The following is an 18,790-nucleotide window of genomic DNA, read 5'->3' on the forward strand; positions in this document are numbered from 1 at the left end:
TCCAGATGTTCAAGCTGGTTTTAGAAAAGGCAGAGGAACCAGAGATCAAATTGCCAACATCCGCTGGATCATGGAAAAAGCAAGAGAGTTCCAGGAAAACATCTATTTCTGTTTTCTTGACTATGCCAAAGCCTTTGACTATGTGGATCACAAGAAACTGTGGAAAATTCTTAAAGAGATGGGAATACCAGACCACTTGATTTGCCGCTTGAGAAACCTGTATACAGGTCAGGAAGCAACAGTTAGAACTGAACATGGGACAACAGATTTGTTCCAAATGAGGAAAGGAGTATGTCAAGGCACCCTACTTATTTAACTTACATGCAGAGTACATCATGAGAAACGCTGGGCTGGTTGAAGCACAAGCTGGAGTCAAGATTGCTGGGAGAAATATCAATAACCTCAGATACGCAGATAACACCACACTTATGGCAGAAAGTAAAGAAGAACTAAAGAGCCTCTTGATGAAAGTGAAAGAGGAGAATGAAAAAGTTGGCTTAAAACTCAACATACAGAAAACTAAGATCATGGCATCCAGTCCCATCACTTCTGACAAATAGATGGGGAAACAGTGAGAAACTTTATTTTGGGGGGCTCCAAAATCACTGCAGATGGTGACTGCAGCCATGAAATTAAAAGACACTTGCTCCTTGGAAGAAAAGTTATGACCATTCTAGACAGCATGTTAGAAAGCAGAGACATTGCCAACAAAGGTCCATCTAATCAAAGCTACAGTTTTTCCAGTGGTCATGTATGGATGTGAGAGTTGGACCAAAGCTGAGTGCCGAAGAATCGATGCTTTTGAACTGTGGTGTTGGAGAAGACTCTTGAGAGTCCCTTGGACTGCAGGGAGATCCACCCAGTCCATTCTAAAGGAAATCAGTCCTGAATATTCTTTGGGAGGACTGATGTTGAAGCTGAATCTTCAATATTTTGGCCACCTGTTGTGAAGAACTGACTCATTGGGAAAGACCCTGATGCCATGAAAGATTGAAGGCAGGAGGAGAAGGGGAGGACAGATGGTGAGATGGTTGCATCGAATCAATGACTCAATGGACATGGGCTTGAGCAAGCTGTGGGAGTTGGTGATGACCAGGGAAGCCTGGTGTGCTGCAGTCCATCGGGTCACAAATAGACATGACTGAATGACTGAATTGACTGACTGACTGGACCAAGAAATGTAAATTCAAATGAGCAAGTTAATCAGCAGCCTCAATTATTATTGATTTCAATATAAAAATGAAGGCCAATCATGGATAATATAAATTGAGGTTTACAAGAAATGTAAAGATTATGATACACATTTCAAGTAGGTGCTAGTGAATGTCAGGGCACAACATGAATTTCTCAAGGTCTGCACCACTCCGTTTCTTCAGCATGAATGTTGCCTTTCTCACTGTGTTTTCAGGGATCTTTCTTGGTTCCTCATGCTCTCTGCCTTTTTGGCCATCTACATGTTCCTAAGGAAGAGTCAGCCTCTCCCCTGCTTTCTTCACAATCAGCGCATCTCTGTTGCTGTCTCCAGAAGTTACCTGTTCCCTGCAGAGGGACTGAGAGAGCCAGGCCCATTCCTGGACTTATCTCTGCCCAGGATGCACTTTGCCTGGGGTGGGTTAGGGCTGGTATGCACACCCCTACCCTCTCCCAGACTGAGGAATTTGGCTGAACTACTAGGTGGAATTGCTTTAACGTTATTTATGGCATTCAAAAGACATGCTTTTATTTACGGCATTCAAGGGATTCCCTGGTAGCTCAGACGGTAAAGTGTGGCATGCCATTTCTCCTTCAGGGCTGCAACCTGGAGTCCCTTCAGTCTCTTTTTCCCACAGACTTGCTGGGGCTTCTCCAAGTTTTCTTCCTCCTGTTGCCGCTGAACTCATTGTCAGGCTGGGAGATTGTTCTTGTAGCTTAATTCTGGAATGTGCTGCTGGTTAGCCTTACAAAGTGTCCAGTTCAGTTCAGTTCAGTTCAGTTGCTCAGTCGTGTCCGACTGTTTGCGACCCCATGAATTGCAGCATGCCAGGCCTCCCTGTCCATCACCATCTCCTGGAGTTCACTCAAAGTCACGTCCATCGAGTTGGTGATGCCATCCAGCCATCTCATCCTCTGTCGTCCCTTTCTCCTCCTGCTCCCATTCCCTCCCAGCATCAGAGTCTTTAGAGTTTTAGTCAAATTTCTGCCTGTCCTGTTTCTTGGTCTCTTTGTTTCCTCTGTGACATTGGGGCATGGTTTCATGAATTTTCATTGTTTAAAAATTTTATTAGAGTACAGTTGATTTACAATGCTGTGTTAGTTTTAGGTGTATGACAAAGTAAATCAGTTATGCATATACATATATGCACTCTTTTTTTTGTTTGTTTTAGATTCTTTTGCAGTATAGGTATGAGTTCCCAGTGATATACAGTAGGCCCTTATTAGTTATCAATTTTATAAATAATAGTGGGTTTATGTCAGTCTCAATCTCCCAATTTATCCTTCCTTCTTATCCTCTGGTATCTATTAATTTGTCTTTTGCATTCAAGACTCTACCTCTGTTTTGTAAATAAGTTCACTTACACCCATTTGTAGACTTCACATATAAGTGATAGGGCCCACATGGGGACTCATTGATAAGATGGCTCGTATGTTGACCTCACAAAGAATAAATCACAGTGGTCTGTGAGACTGACCAAACTGCCCAAATGACATCCTGTTATCTCACTGGTGCCTATCTTCTCAAAGCTGCCAGACCACCAGATTCCAGACCTCCGGCTATGTAACAGACCATCCCTTCAGAGAATTTTTCATTGGTGGGGCATGAGAAGGACTCCGTCAGAAAGGGAGGACCCTGGTTCTCTTTAAGAGCCAGTCACCCTGTTTTCTCTCTAATAAATTTCCTTTTCTTGCCTGAGTGCCCGGCTCACTCTCTTTTTCTCTGCACTCGCCTTACATTCTGGTGCTGAAACCCAGGAAGATCCACGGCAACTGGGTGGGCTCCTCTCACAAGCCCACCACTGGTGGGCCCCTCCCTTGGACCTCACCGAGAAACTGGGACGAGCTCTGGGATGGACTCTCCACTTGCCTTGCTGGACTGACATCCACACACCGGCCCACACTTCACCCATCGGTCACAAGGGTGAGTGATATCCCATTCCCTCGGATCCTCTCTCTTGCTTTCCTAGTCCTAGCGCTAGGCGGGAGGATCCCCATGGCCCTCGTAGGGGATGCCCATTTCAAAGCAGATTATTATTACTCTCTGAGAAAGTCCTGAGAACGGGGACGCCTTTTCTCTGGGACCTTTCTCCTCTCTTTCTCTGCCCTTGTCTAACCTCCCTGCTGCTGCTGCTGTTAAGTCACTTCAGTCGTGTCCGACTCTGTGCGACCCCAGAGACGGCAGCCCACTAGGCTCCCCCGTCCCTGGGATTCTCCAGGCAAGAACACTGGAGTGGATTGCCATTTCCTTCTCCAGTGCATGAAAGTGAAAGGTGAAAGTGAAGTCGCTCAGTTGTGTCTGACTCTTAGCGACCCCATGGACTGCAGCCCACCAGGCTCCTCCGTCCATAGGATTTTCCAGGCAAGAGTACTGGAGTGGGGTGCCATTGCCTTCTCTGCTAACCTCCCTGCTCAGCCACAATGGGAAATTCTCAATCCCAGCCCTCCAAATCTACTCCTCTAGGATGCCTTCTCTGAAACCTAAAAGCCTTGGGCTTCCAGGGCAAGATAAGACCAAAAAGAATTATTTACTATTCTAACACTGCCTGGCTGCAATATATATTTGATAACAGGTACCAATGGCCAGAAAACAGAACTCTTGATTATAATACTCTACGGGACCTCAATCACTTCTGCCGCTGCAATGGCAAGTGGTTAGAAATCCCTTATGTTCAGGCTTTCTTTGCTCTTCACTTTTGACCCTCTCTCTGTGAATCCTGTTCTACTTCTCAGATACTCATAGCCCACTCTGGGCCACATCCTCCTGATACAATGTCTCCCGATCCCTGTTCAGACTTTTCTTCTTCTTCCTTCGACACTTTTGACCACAGCCCACCCCCTATCTCTCCCAATTCCTTTGCAGCCTCTCAAGGTCCAGTTCCACAGCCTCCACCTTACATCCCTTCCTCCTTCCCTCCTTCTCAAGTGCAGGCCTCTGCCACCGCCGCAGCTACCAACTCCCCTCCCCAGTCTGTGCCTGAGATAAGCTCTGAGCTCCACACCCCCCGCCCCCGCTCCCCCAAGGGTCCCAAGGCTTTTTACCCTGACCTCCCTAGATCCCCTCCCTTTACCCAGTCCCCTAAAACTGTAAAACAGGAAACTTCTCTACAGGACCCCGCTCCTTCCCCTGTCCCATTCTTCCCTTTACAGAAAGCAGCTGGAGCAGAAGGCATTGTTCAGTTCATGTCCCATTCTCTCTCACCAATCTATCTCAGATTAAAAAGCATCTTGGCTCCTTCTCCTCAGATCGGGATAATTATCTAAAAGAATTCAAGTATCTTACTCAGTCTTACTGATTCCCTGGTGGCTCAGAGGATAAAGTGTCCACTTGCAATGCCAGAGACCCAGGTTTGATCCCTGGGTTGGGAAGATCCCCTGGAGAAGAAAGTGGCAACCCACTCCAGTACTCTTGCCTAGAAAATTCCATGGATGGAGGAGCCTAGTGGGCTACAGTCCATGGGGTCACCAAGAGTCAGACACGACTGAGCGACTTCACTTCCGTCAGTCTTACAACTTAACCTGGCATGATGTTTACCTCATACTTTCCTCCACACTTCTCCCAGAAGAGAAGAAATGAGTACGGCAGACGTCTCAGGTGCAAGCTGATGAGATACGCGGGACTGACAACACGAAGCCTGTAGGGGCAACAGCTGTCCCCTGTGCAGCTCCCAACTGGGATTATCAGGCAGGGAGACCAGGATGAGCAGCCCGTAATCACATGGTTGCTTGTCTCATTGTGGGCCTTCAAAGAGCAGGGCATAAAGCTGTCAACTTTGATAAGCTCTGGGAAATAACTCAAGGGCTAGACAAAAACCCAGTACAATTTCTAGCCAGATTAACGGAAGCAAGGCAAACTAGAGAAGGCCCAACGAGATCAGGCTAATGCCATGTTTTAGCCACTGCCCTACTTGGACTTCCCTGGTGGCTCAGACGGTAAAGTGTCTGTCTACAATGAGGGAGACCCGGGTTCCAGCCCTGGGTTGGGAAGATCCCCTGGAGAAGGAAATGGCAATCCACTGCAGTACTATTGCCTGGAAAATCCCATGGACAGAGGAGCTTGGTAGGCTACAGTCTAAGGGGTTGCAAAGAGCAGGACACGACTTCACTTTCACTTCACTACTTGGCTCCAAGCCTCCATCAACCAACAAAGAAAGGAGGCCACCTGAGTCCTGCTTGAAATGCGGCAAAGAAGGCCCCTGGGCTGCTCATGCCTAAAGCCAAGGTCCCCTCCAGATCCATGTTGCAGCTGTGGCATAAAGGGACATTGGAAGATCGACTGCCCAAATCCCCCTCTAGGGATCCGGACATCCCCTCCTGGTCCAAGCCAGCTCTGCCCAGCCTCCTCGGACTCGCCGCTGAAGACTGAAGGTGCCCAGGGCCCCAGGCCCTGACTCTCATCACCTCTCCGGAGCCCAGGGTAACTCTTACAATGGCAGGTAAGTTGACCTCCTTTCTCATTGACACGGGGGCCACTTACTCTGCTGTGCCTGCCTACTCCGGAAAAACCAAGGTCTCTCAGGTCTCTGCTAGGGGGTTTAATGGTTTAATATCTACACCATGAATAAGTGAGCCTCTAACTTGCACACTTCAAGATACCCCATTTTCCCATTCTTTTCTCATTCTCCCAAAATGCTCCACTCCTCAAAATTCAAAGCCTCTATTACTATCCCAAGCCCACCGTCTGATCTAGCCTGGTTACTGCTCCTTAACAGCCACCACCTCTGATGTTCATCTACAACAACAGGCTCCTTTCTGTTTTTCCAGATAGTTCAGTTCAGTTCAGTTGTCAGTCGTGTCCGACTCTTTGCAACCCCATGAATCGCAGCACGCCAGGCCTCCCTGTCCATCACCAGCTCCCGGAGTTCACTCAGACTCACGTCCATCGAGTCCGTGATGCCATCCAGCCATCTCATCCTCTGTCGTCCCCTTCTCCTCCTGCCCCCAATCCCTCCCAGCATCAGAGTCTTTCCCAATGAGTCAACTCTTCACATGAGGTGGCCAAAGTACTGGAGCTTCAGCTTTAGCATCATTCCTTCCAAAGGAATCCCAGGATTGATCTCCTTCAGAATGGACTGGTGGGATCTCCTTGCAGTCCAAGGGACTCTCAAGAGTCTTCTCCAACACCACAGTTCAAAAGCATCAATTCTTCAGCGTTCAGCCTTCTTCACAGTCCAACTCTCACATCCATAACTCTATAAACAATTCTTACTCCCAACTAGGAACCATACCGCCACACCTCTGTAATCACACTTCACATCTCAGCTTCCCTTCAGGCCAAGCTGTCTATCATGTCTCAGAAACTGCATGACATTCTCTTACTTCCTCAGGGAGACTCCCTTCTGCATTTGGTATAAATACTCCTCTTGTAGGGGCTACACTGTCAGTTTCAGAGACTACTAACAAGTTCCCAGAAAGACTCCTATTTGCTATTGATTTCAGCTGTTTCTTTTTACTCCTGGAATATTTTTCTTATGTGGAACCACTATTTATTTATGTCTTCCCACTAACTGGACAGGAACATGCACCCTGGTATATCTGGCCCCAGATATTTCTATTGCTCCTAACTATCAGACCATTCCTATCCCACCAACTCATAATTGACCCAGACGGGCAATTGAGTTCATTCCTCTATTAATCAGTTGGAATAGATGCTAGGATTGGGACAGGGACTGCAGGACTCACAATCTCTCTAAATTACTATCAAAGCCTTTCTAAAAGCCTCACTGACAGCCTAGAAGAAATAGCTAACAGCCTTATCACTATCCAAAACCAGCTAGATTCCTTGGCAGCTGTGGTCCTGTAAAACAAAGGAGGCCTATGCCTATTTTTGGAGGAAGCCTGCTGTTTCTATACCAATCAATCAGGCATTGTAAAGGAAGCAGCAAGAAATCTGACAAACAGGGCCTGGAGAATATGCCAACATCTCAGTTATTCGTGGGAAAACTGGTTAGGCAATTGGAATTGGATGCCCTGAGCCCTACCTTTTTTAGGCCCTCTCCTTCTGGGTACCCTTATTCTAACTTTCAGCCTATGTTTAATGTGTCTTTTTTCAAAATTTCTTCAGGACCGCTTACAAGCCTTCACTAACCAAACTATCCACGAGCTACTTCTAACTCACTCAGATTATCAAAAACTTCGACCCCACACAAATCCCCTTGGCCCACATTCCAGTCTTTTCTTATTTTACCCCCACAATGCCCCTGCCCCGCAGGAAGCTGTTACCAAAGATTCACCTTCAGCCCTTACCCTAAATCAAAAGGCTGGAATGGTAGGGCCCACATGGGGACTCATTGATAAGATGGCTCATTATGTCGACCTCGCAAACAAAGAGTAAACCACAGTGATCTGTGAGACTGACCAAACTGCCCAAATGGCATCCTGTTATCTCACTGGTGCCTATCTTCTCAAAGCTGCCAGACCACCAGATTCCAGACCTCCGGCTACATCATCTTCCCTTCAGAGAATTTTTCATTTGTGGGGCATAAGAAGGACTCCGTCAGAAAGGGAGGACCCTGGTTCTCCTTACGAGCCAGTCACCCTCTTTTTCCCCTCTAATAAATTTCCTTTTCTTGCCTGACTGCCCGGCTCGCTCTCTTTTCCTCTGTGCTCACTTTTCAATAGGCAGTATCGTACGATATTGTCTTTCTGTGTCTGACTCTCTTCAGTCAGTGTGGCAGTCTCTAGGCCCATCCACGGTGCTGCAAATGGCAGTATTCCATTCTTCGGTATGGCTAACTTTCCGTTGTGTGTATGTACCACACGGTCTCCCTCCATGCCTCTATTGATGGACGTTTAGATTGCTTCCGGGTCCTATGTATTGTAAACAGTGCTGCCATGGACATCGATGTGTACATATGTTTTTGAATTATGGGTTTTTTTTGGTATATGATTGAGCCTTGGTTTTAATAATAAAGTGTGAATTTAGTAAAATGAGGACAAAGACTGTCATCCGTGGTAGATGTCTCAGCTCATTTGCATATTCTGTCTTCCTGCTATCCCTGGAGAAATGGATTTCAATTTGTAGTGGGCATCACAATCATCTAGACAGTTTTGAGATCTCAGATTGCTGGACATCAACACCAGTAAGTCTGGGGTGGGGATGGAGAATTTTCATTTCTAATAGATTCTCAGGTATTGTAAATGCTTCTGGTACAGGGAACAATGGGAAGAATGAGATCCTGGGTCATCAGGAAATGAATGTGAGACAATGACAGAAACCTCAAGGCCATAATCCAATGCCAGATCCAGATCAATTTATAAATAAATGATTCAAACACTCAAATTGACCTCCTGAAGATTTAAAATCCGTTCACTAACCACACTTGTGGAAGATGCCATTTTGAGTGACATACCGCAGCTTCGTTGTCGTTCAGTTGCTAAGTCATGTCTGACTCTTGGCAACATCATGGACTGCAGCCTGCCAGGCTCTTCTGTCCTCTGCTGTCTCCTGAGGTTTGGTCACATTCATGTCCATCATGTTGATGATGCTATCTAAACATCTCATCCTCTGCCGCCCCCTTCTCCTTTTGCCTTCAACCTTTCCCAGCATCAGGGGAATGAGTCAGCTCTGATTCGAAGAGCTCTTCGCATCAGGTGGCCAAAGTTTTGGCGCTCCAGCATTAGTCCTTCCAATGAATATTCAGAGTTGATTTCCTTTAGGATTGACTGGTGTAATCTCCTTGCTGTCCAAGAAACTCTCAAGCGTCTCCTTCAGCACCGCAATTCAAAAGCATCGATTCATCGGCTTTCAGTCTTTATGGTCGAACTCGCACATATCTACCTGACTACTGGAAAAATCACAGCTTTGACTTTGTCAGCAAAGTGATGTATCTGCTTTTTAATGTGCTATCCAGTTTTGTCATATCTATCCTGGCAAGGAGCAAGCATTTTTTTAATTTCAAGGCTGCATTAACTGTCCACAGTGATTTTGAAGTATACTACATAGAGCAATAAATTTGCAATAACAGTTTATGATTGCAGTTCCTTTCTTCGTTAAATCATTTACTAGATTCTGGATAGAATCATCCATTTAAAACATAAACCTGATGATTTTATCATAACTTTTCATATATATCTGAAAAGTTATTGTGGGAATCGGCTCACAGGGTTAAGTGATGAAGTTCCAGGAACTGCCATTTCAAAGTTGGAGGATCAGAAAAGCTGGTGATACAGTTGATTCCAAGTTTGAAGGCCTGAGAAACAGAAGTCCCAATGTCCAAAGGCAGAAAAAGATGGATGTCCTACCTCAGGAAGAGAGGGTGGATTCACCCTTCCTTCACTTTGAGTTCTACTTGGTCCTTCACGAGATTGGAAAACACCTCCCCACATTGGTGAAGGGGGATTTTTTACTCAGTCTACCAGAATCAGATGCTAATCTCTTCCAGAAACACCCCCCGCCCCCCGACCCCTGCCCAGAAACAGTGCTCAGCCACCTATCTGGGACGCCATTACCCCAGTCATGCTGACAAAGAAGACTAACCATCACATGTGCAGAATCCCTCCATCTCCATTCTTATTGTTTAGGCAATTCATCATCTTTTGTGTTTTCATACAATTTAAAAAGTTATTAGCTCTAGTTCTGTGAAAAATATCATTACTATTTTGACAGATATTGCCTTGAATCTGCATATTATCTTGAGTAGAATGGTCATTTTAACATATTTAACAATTAATTAATTATGTTAATTCTTTCAATCCATGAGCACAAGTTATCTTCCCATCTGTTTGTGCCATCTTCAATTTCTTTCATCAGTATCTTCTACTTTTCCGAGTAAAGGTTATTTTTTTTTTTACCTCCTTTGGTAGGATTATTCCTCAGAAATTTACACTGTCTTTTACTGTCCCTGGTGACTTCTGGGCCTTGGTGGTTTTGAGGTCAATGGTCTCACGATTACCAGTTTACATCCAGATTCATGTTATTACCGATGTGTCCTAAAGGAGCAGCTGGGCCTGACCCCAGAGCTTGTAGCCTCTGGGATGGCTGTGTTCTTTACCACTGCCTCAAGATGTGTTTTGTGATGATGATGTGTGTGAAAGGTCCCTGTTAGGAGCTTTGACGGATGAAGCTTGTGAAGGGCAGTTTGAGCGGAACAAGAGGAGATGCTTCAAGACTGAAGGTAGGTGGACACGCATGGACATAGCCTCACCAATTAAAGTACTGAAATGCCTCCAATCTGAGTGGTAAACAGTTACACCAAGCATCCACCCTATTACTAGCAGATAAAGAGTTTCCATGTTATATCCCTTTTACCCCCAGCAAGCACCTCAGCTGGTCCTGGTATCCCTGACTGCCTGGGAGAATCAAACCATTCTTCCCGAAGAGTCATTAGTAGGTCATTAGTAGTATCGCCTGGATGGGTTCTTTGTAGTTCTCCATTGATTTTAATCATGGGATATCTTGATACTAAGAAAGCCCTTAGGAACCTTTTCATTTCCAGACTAAGCCTTCCTCACCTTCACTGCAGAGTCAAGAGTTCAAGATCAACCACCTGACCCAGTATAAAAATTTCCTTCTTTGCTCATTGATTTATAGGCATGATAGGGACCAAAGGTTTAGTCTTAGTCTTAAAATCGGTTTGTTAAAATCAATAGGTCTTATCAAAATCCAGCTCCCTTAGGGACTAAGACCTCCAGACCAGCAGATCACAAAGTCCCATTGACAAGCAGTCAAAGTTCTGTTAGCAGATCTTTGGTGGTAGCAGGGATCACAGTGGGGTCACTCGCATTTCAACTTTATTCCACGGACCTTGTGGTCCTAGATATGAGAATATCAGTTCCCTAAAATTGATGATGATTTAGAGCTTATGTAGCCTCCCAAAGAGCATCTCCCTTGCTTTGCAATATATTGTCACCTAGGAACATTGACCCTCGGTCCTCAAAAGCCCATGGCACTGTAGTATCAGGTAAGATGCTTCAGGATGACTGGGAAAAGGGAAGGATCAGTGAATTCCAGAAGCAGTTGCTCAGTGCCACACTTCATTTCCTGTGCAATGCAGCCCTTCTTCAGAAGCAGGGTGTATGGGACACCATGGTGATGGATGAGATATCTGTGGGTCCAGGAATGCTAGTTTTGATAGAAGCATTGCTTGAAAATAAGGGAAATCAGTTTCCAAGATTAGTGTCTATCTCAGAAAGAACTACATACTGTCTTCTACTGCTCAGATTTGTCCAAATTAACCCTGCCTTTAGATGCTGATGACACTGGTGCCGGGGTCCAGCCCCGGTGGATCCAGGGAACTCGAAGGGTGGACGGCGTTGGCGTGGAAAGACTTGTTTGTTTATTAATGTAAGATTAGATTAAGAAACTATAGTGTAGTAAGAAGGTTAAGTGGAGGAAGAGGGCTGAATAGCTTGGTTTACGCGGAAGGCCAATAAAATTCCAGACAAGGAATTTGCACCATCTACGTTGGGCCACCGGCGCCCGCTTGAATATCTAAGGGTGCCTCGCCTTAAGCTCCCTTTCGTGCGGGTCTTAACAGCCGGGGCAAGTAAGTAGACCTGGCGAGCCTCCGCGCCCCAGATGGAGATTCAGCCTGAAGTTAAAGTAAAGAGCAGAGAGAGGGAAGGGGAGAAAAGAGGAGAGAGAGACATGGGGGGAGCCAGAGTCCCAAGAAACCAGGCCGAGAGACTAGTTCGAGAAACTGGTCCGAGAAACTGGCCCCCGGCCCCTGGCCCCCGTCCTTTATTGTTCAGAAGGCCTTTTATACTTTTGATAAAACATGGAGATCAATGGGTAACACAAAATTATGTAGCGTTCGCAGCCCAGACTCTTTCTATACATCATTTTGTATACAAAAGGTCTCAGGTGATTTACATTATCTTCTGGCCAAGAAGCTTGTTAACACTTTTTATCTCTCTTCCTTAATGAATGTTGATTTTGTTTCCCCTGAAGTGTTTTTCTTTAATTTGCATCTCCTTAAAGCATTAAAGTTACATCTCTATAGAACAAAGGTGCAGTGGGATATAACAAAGAAGGTACTTAACTCGAAGATCTAATGTTGCTAATACCAGGTCTACTACTTGTTTTTCTATATACCAACTATATCTAAAAATAAAGGATATGAAAATTTGGCAGCAAGCATTGACCCAAAAAATGAAACCTTTAATCAGTCCTATTCTAAAGATTTTGACTCCTCGGAAGCTCCTACATTCCTAGGATGTTTTAAGCTTCCTGTGCCTCCTGCGGTCAGGAGGCCTCAAACAATCACATGCGCAGCTGTACGAGTCCTGCAGGCAGGCTAGAAAGCCATCAGAGGGTTTTTGGATTGAAACACTCTTTCAAATGCAGAAGACTAAAGCCCTGAATTGACTTTTTCCAGAAAATGTCAGAAGAGTGGAAAAGCAGAGCACAAAAGCCGGCAGATTTTTGTTGGGGTACATGCTTAGGAATTTCCAGAGGGGTCCCTGAAGTCTGAGCACGCCTTGCGTATGTCAGCTTCCTTCCTCATGACCTTGTCACGGGCGGGATTCCTCACACTGGCTCCCGGCACACTGGGGCTTGGACCCATTACAGAGTCTCTGCCCTACCCTCAAGAACCATGAAAAACCCTTGACCTTCATCTGGTTTGCCATTTTGCTTAATATCATTTGCTGAAAAAAATTGTCCTTTCCTCACTGAAAGGAAAGGCACTTTTTTTTGAAAATCAGTTGACCATGTATTGGAGGGTTTTCATCCTAGGCTCTGGATTCTACTTCAATGTTCTATATACCATAACACATTGCTTTAATTGCTTTGTAGTAGCTTTGTAGTCAGTTGGGGATCAGGAGGTTTGATATCTCCAACTTTGGTCTACTTTTTCAAGATTGTTTTGTGCCGGAGTCCAGCAGCCAGGGAATCAGCCTGAAGGGATGAGCGGTGTCAGCAGAGAATGATGTAGCCTCTGACTCAAGGTGCGGGACTACATGTTAATTTCAAGCTTCAGGTTTTCTTTTATACTTTGACAAAAGCATTAGATCAGAGGTTTGACATTTTTAGTTCCTCTCCACCCATATTTATTGTCTCCAGAAATCACTGTTGCCCTTCAAACAGAGTTCCTGCTTCAGCAATTCTCTCAGAATCAGCTTTACTATCTATTATCTACTTCCTCTTATGTGTCCTATACTTAACTTTTGATTACGTTGGGAAATAGATGGGGAAACAGTGGAAACAGTGTCAGACTTTATTTGGGGGGGCTCCAAAATCACTGCAGATGGTGACTGCAACCATGAAATTAAAAGACGCTTACTCCTTGGAAGAAAAGTTATGACCAACCTAGATAGTATATTCAAAAGCAGAGACATTACTTTGCCGACTAAGGTCCGTCTAGTCAAGGCTATGGTTTTCCCAGTGGTCATGTATGGATGTGAGAGTTGGACTGTGAAGAAAGCTGAGCACTGAAGAATTGATGCTTTTGAACTGTGGTGTTGGAGAAGACTCTTGAGAGTCCCTTGGACTGCAAGGAGATCCAACCAGTCCACTCTGAAGGAGATCAGCCCTGGGATTTCTTTGGAAGGAATGATGCTAAAGCTGAAACTCCAGTACTTTGGCCACCTCAAGGGAAGAGTTGACTCATTGGAAAAGACTCTGATGCTGGGAGGGATTGGGGGCAGGAGGAGAAGGGGACGACCAAGGATGAGATGGCTGGATGGCATCACGGACTCGATGGACGTGAGTCAGAGTGAACTCTGGGAGATGGTGATGGCCAGGGAGGCCTGGCGTGCTGCGATTCATGGGGTCACAGAGAGTCGGACATGACTGAGCGACTGAGCTGAACTGAACACTGTAACTCATGCTTATGTCTGGCTGCATTCCACATTCCTCAGTTTATTTCTTATCTTTCTAAATCCTGTTTGCTCCTAGTATCTTAAGCTCACTATCTCCTAAAAAGGCTTCTAGCTATTAATATCTCTAAAATTCCCAATCTCTATAAGCTATAGTAAAATATGCTAACACTACAACACTCCTTAAACTTTTAGCTTAACCCTAAACTCAGCAAACTTCTTTTGCCATAAACATTTCCCTCACAAACAGGTCTCAGATAACAATCCTTCTCATGGCCCCAAGCTGCAGCCTACGTGCTCATCCTGGAATGTTCTTTGTAAAGATCCTTGAACAAATGTCAATGGTTAACTTCATGCGTTATTTTCTGGGCCAACTGAAGAAGGCTTTGTGCCTTCTCATGTTTTTCTCAAGAACAATAAGCACCTTAACATTCTTTCCAGCCAACTCAACCGAAGAAAGGAAAGAACAAGTCGGAATTACAAGAGCTAACTCCTTCATCCCGGGACCATGCCTGCGGGATGAGGAGAGAGGGTTGGGGCCATGCCTCCATTTTGTCAGTAATGCCTAACGTGGCTCCCGAAAGTTTTGGCCAAGTCCCTTGGGATTTCAAATGAATTTTAGGATAGATTTTCCTACTTGTGTAAAAATGTTGCCAGAATTTCTTAGGATTGAATAGAATCTGTATGTTACTTTGGTTAGTAATGTCATTTAGCAAAATATCAATCTTCCAACTCACGACATGGATTGTCTTTTCATTTTTATGTCTCCTTTAATATTGTTCAGTAAGTGTTTGTAGTTTTCAGAGTACAGGTCTTTTGCCTCACTAGTTATGTTTTTTTCAAAGAATTTTATTCTTTTTTGTGTTGTTAGTCTTATGCTATAGAAATACAAATGGTTTTTATGTTAACTTATATCTTGCAACTTTGTTGAATTCACTTATAATTGTTTCTGAAAGTGCATGTGTGTGTGTGTTTGTGTGCATCTTTTGTGAGTGGTTAATGTGGATGTGTAATCTTTAGGGATTCTATACACAAGTTCACGTCATGTTCTAACAGAAATAATTTTACATCTTCCTTCCTTACATGGATGCCTTGGAATATTTTATTTTTCTTGCCTAGTTCCTCTGTTCAGGAATTCCTTTCTTATGGTGACTAGAAGTGACAAAAGCAATCATCTTTCTCTGGAGTTCATGATCTTACAGAAAAATGTTTTCAGATTTTATTAAGAAGGATGTCACCTATGGGTTGTTCATGACCTCTATTTAAGTTTCCTTGTATTCATATGCTTTTGAGTGCTTTTGTCATGAAATGATGTTGAAGTTTTTAAATGCTTTTTCTGTAACAATTGTAATGATCATGTATTTCTTTTTCCATCATTTTTAAAATGTGCTGTGTTACACTGGTTGGTTTTCATATAAAGGATCATTATTAGCTTCCAACAGAAAAAAATCCCACTTGATTATTATTCAAAATTCATTTAATATGTTGCTAAATTCTATGTGCTAGTATTTTGTTGAAGATATTTCTGTTAGTATTCATGAGGATGGATATTCATCTGTTGTTTCTTTTTTGTATTGTCACTGTCTGGCTTTCAGTTCAGTTCAGTTGCTCAGTCATGTCCGACTCTTTGCGACCCCATGAATCGCAGCATGCCAGGCCTCCCTGTTCATCACCAATTCCTGGAGTTCACTCAGATTCACGGCCATCGAGTCAGTGATGCCTAGTATAAGGCTAATACTGACCTCACAAAATAAGTTTGAAATTCTGCCCTCTTTTTTGCTTTTTTGGGAAGCATTTGAGAATGATTATTATTAACTAATTTTTATGTCTTTTAGAATTAAATAATGAATTCATATATGTTTCATGGCATATATTTATATTTATTTATATCACATCACAATTATAAATTATAATTTTACTCAATAATTTATATTAATATTAATAATTTTATAATTTAATAACAACGTATATAATTTGTATATTAATAATTTTAATTATATTATATTTATATAAATTATATGTATAAATTTATGTATATAATATATATTAATTATATAAATAAAATATAACTATATATGATCTACATAATATACATTTATATTTTAAATATATTTTAATATATGTTTATATATTTCTATATATAATATATTAAATAAATATATATTAAACATATATAATATATATGATATCTATAATATATGATATACACTATATACATTTTATATAATATATAAAATTATATATAAATTCATATATAAACTATAAATTAATTATATAAATTATATATAAAATATATAAAAGTTGAAAATATTTATTTTTTACTCTTGTCACACTCTGTTCAAACGATGCTTTGCAGGAAGACAGAAAGGTGCCCAGGATTGATTCAAGGGTGCCAGAACTCAGAAGCCATAGCAGCGATGCTGAGTCGCCCTGGAGGTGCTCCTAGAGGTGTTTTCTGGAGCAGCACAGGCTCTCACCACAGAGCCAGGACAGGTCCAGTCTGCGTCCCTCCCTGAAATCTCTCTCATCTCCCTCAGCTATGGGGAATTGGGCAGGAAACTAAATCCATGATGGAGAAAACTTGAGAACCTGAACAAATTCATTGGTGTCTTGAACTTTGAAATCACAGAAGAAAATCTTAGTAAGTACTACCAGCAATGGGGAGAACTTATCAGACGTATGCAGAGTTAAATCCAGAGCCTGTTGACAGAAGGCATAACTGCCCACCTCTACTCTCTCTCTGTCCTATTTATCAGTCACTTTTTAGTGAAAGTGAAGTTGCTCAGTCGTGTCCAACTCTTTGCAACCCCATGGACTGTAGCCTAACAGGCTCCTTCATCCATGGGATTTTCCAGACAAGAATACTAGAGTGGGTTGCCATTTCCTTCTCCAAGAGATCTTCCCAACGCAGGGATTGAACCTGGGTCTTCTGCGTTGTGGGCAGACGCTTTACCATCTGAGCCACCAGGAAAGTCCTCTTTGGCCCTCTGGAATCAGCCTTCCCGCTTCACTACTGATAAAGCAACTTTATCAAAATTGTACAAAGAATTCCAGAAAATGTCATTATTTTCCTTCCTGATACTGTCCCCCTGGGACTTCTGTAGCATGACACCTTTATTCCACCTTCTATGTGTTCAATGGAAACAATTATGATGTTTATTGAATGGAGTGTTTATAAGTAAAATGAATTATTTATTGAATAAGCAATGATGTGTTTCTTGAAAAATTACAAATTATGATGGGCCCAACACTGAGGTGAACAAATTGAGGTGACTTGGACTTACTTTTGGTCAGGGCAGCAAGATTGCTGGCAAGTCATTTTCAGCAGAAAATGTTTCCAAAAAACATGTTCCTTCTTCAGTTCAGCCACTCAGTCGTGTCCGACTCTTTGCGACCCCATGAATCGCAGCACACCAGGCCTCCCTGTTCATCACCATCTCTCGGAGTTCACTCAGACTCACGTCCATCGAGTCAGTGATGCCATCCAGCCATCTAATCCTCTGTCGTCCCCTTCTCCTCCTGCCCCCAATCCCTCCCAGCATCAGAGTCTTTTCCAATGAGTCAACTCTTCGCATGAGGTGGCCAAAGTACTGGAGTTTCAGCTTTAGCATCATTCCTTCTAAAGAAATCCCAGGACTGATCTCCTTCAGAATGGACTGGTTGGATCTCCTTGCAGTCCAAGGGACTCTCAAGAGTCTTCTCCAACACCACAGTTCAAAAGCATCAATTCTTTGGCGCTCAGCCTTCTTCACAGTCCAACTCTCACATCCATACATGAACACTGGAAAAACCATAGCCTTGACTAGACAGACCTTAGTCGGCAAAGTAATGTTTCTGCTTTTGAATATGCTATCTAGGTTGGTCATAACTTTTCTTCCAAGGAGTAAGCATCTTTTAATTTCATGGCTGCAGTCACCATCTGCAGTGATTTTGGAGCCCAAATGTTCCTTCTTAAGAATCAAAATTCAAATCTAATTTTTAAGAATACCCATGTAGGACTTCCCTGGTGGTCCAGTGGTTAAAAATCTGCCTGCCAATACAGGGCATAAGGATTTGATCCCTGATTTCACGTGCCCTGAAGCAACTAAGTCCATGTGCTAGAAACTGAATCCAAGCAACAAGAGGAGGCACCACAATGAGACGCCTGGGCACGACAACTAGAGACTATCCCAGCTCTCCACAGATAGAGAAAGCCGACGGGCAGCAATGGAAGACTCAGCAGCCAAAACTAAACTAAAAAAAAAAAAATAAATAGCATTTTATAAAATGACATTCTTCAAAAACAATACACACAATTTTTAGGTAACAGATAGGATGTAACACGTAGCATAAGTGCTAATTGATTTACAGTAAAATGTCTTCTGTTTGATTTAGCATTTGGCACAGGAATGATAAAAAGAAAGGAAGTAACTCATGTTAAAAAGAAGAAGTAAAAACAAGCTTGAAACAATCTCTTTAGAATAGATTGTTTCTTGCTTAAGTATAAAGAATGTAAGAAAATATAATAACTAAAAACACTAAATAATTCCCCAAGCTAGAGTGCCTGTGTAGAATTCAATAAAGAAATTCTGACAAGCAGAAATTGAGGTGTATAAAGATATGCAAAAATCCTTACTCTTGTCACATGAAACCAAATCTCTTATCCCCAAAAACATTTATGCCTCTTGTTTTTGTCTAGTAAGCATTTAGAGTACAAAGTTGATATAACAAAGCATCTTAGTTCAGAAACCGGTTGACTGTGAAAGTGGCAAGTGGAACAGAGGACTGTCCCCACCCCCTGTGAACCACTTCCCAGGGACCACTCGGTTTCTACAAGACAATCTTCTCCTATTTTTCCTTT

At 43.1% G+C, this 18,790-nt stretch overlaps 1 non-coding gene and 1 pseudogene across 1 annotated transcript; both read right to left on the reverse strand.

The window, feature by feature from the left end:
* Positions 1–18,790, reverse strand: part of LOC102186292 — a 79,259-nt pseudogene that overhangs the window by 29,325 nt on the left and 31,144 nt on the right.
* Positions 16,849–16,921, reverse strand: TRNAC-ACA. The gene has a single exon. It is a non-coding gene; the product is annotated as a tRNA-Cys (tRNA).

Source organism: Capra hircus, chromosome 7 (genome assembly GCF_001704415.2).
Source record: "Capra hircus breed San Clemente chromosome 7, ASM170441v1, whole genome shotgun sequence".
In the NCBI taxonomy this organism is placed as follows: domain Eukaryota; kingdom Metazoa; phylum Chordata; class Mammalia; order Artiodactyla; family Bovidae; genus Capra; species Capra hircus.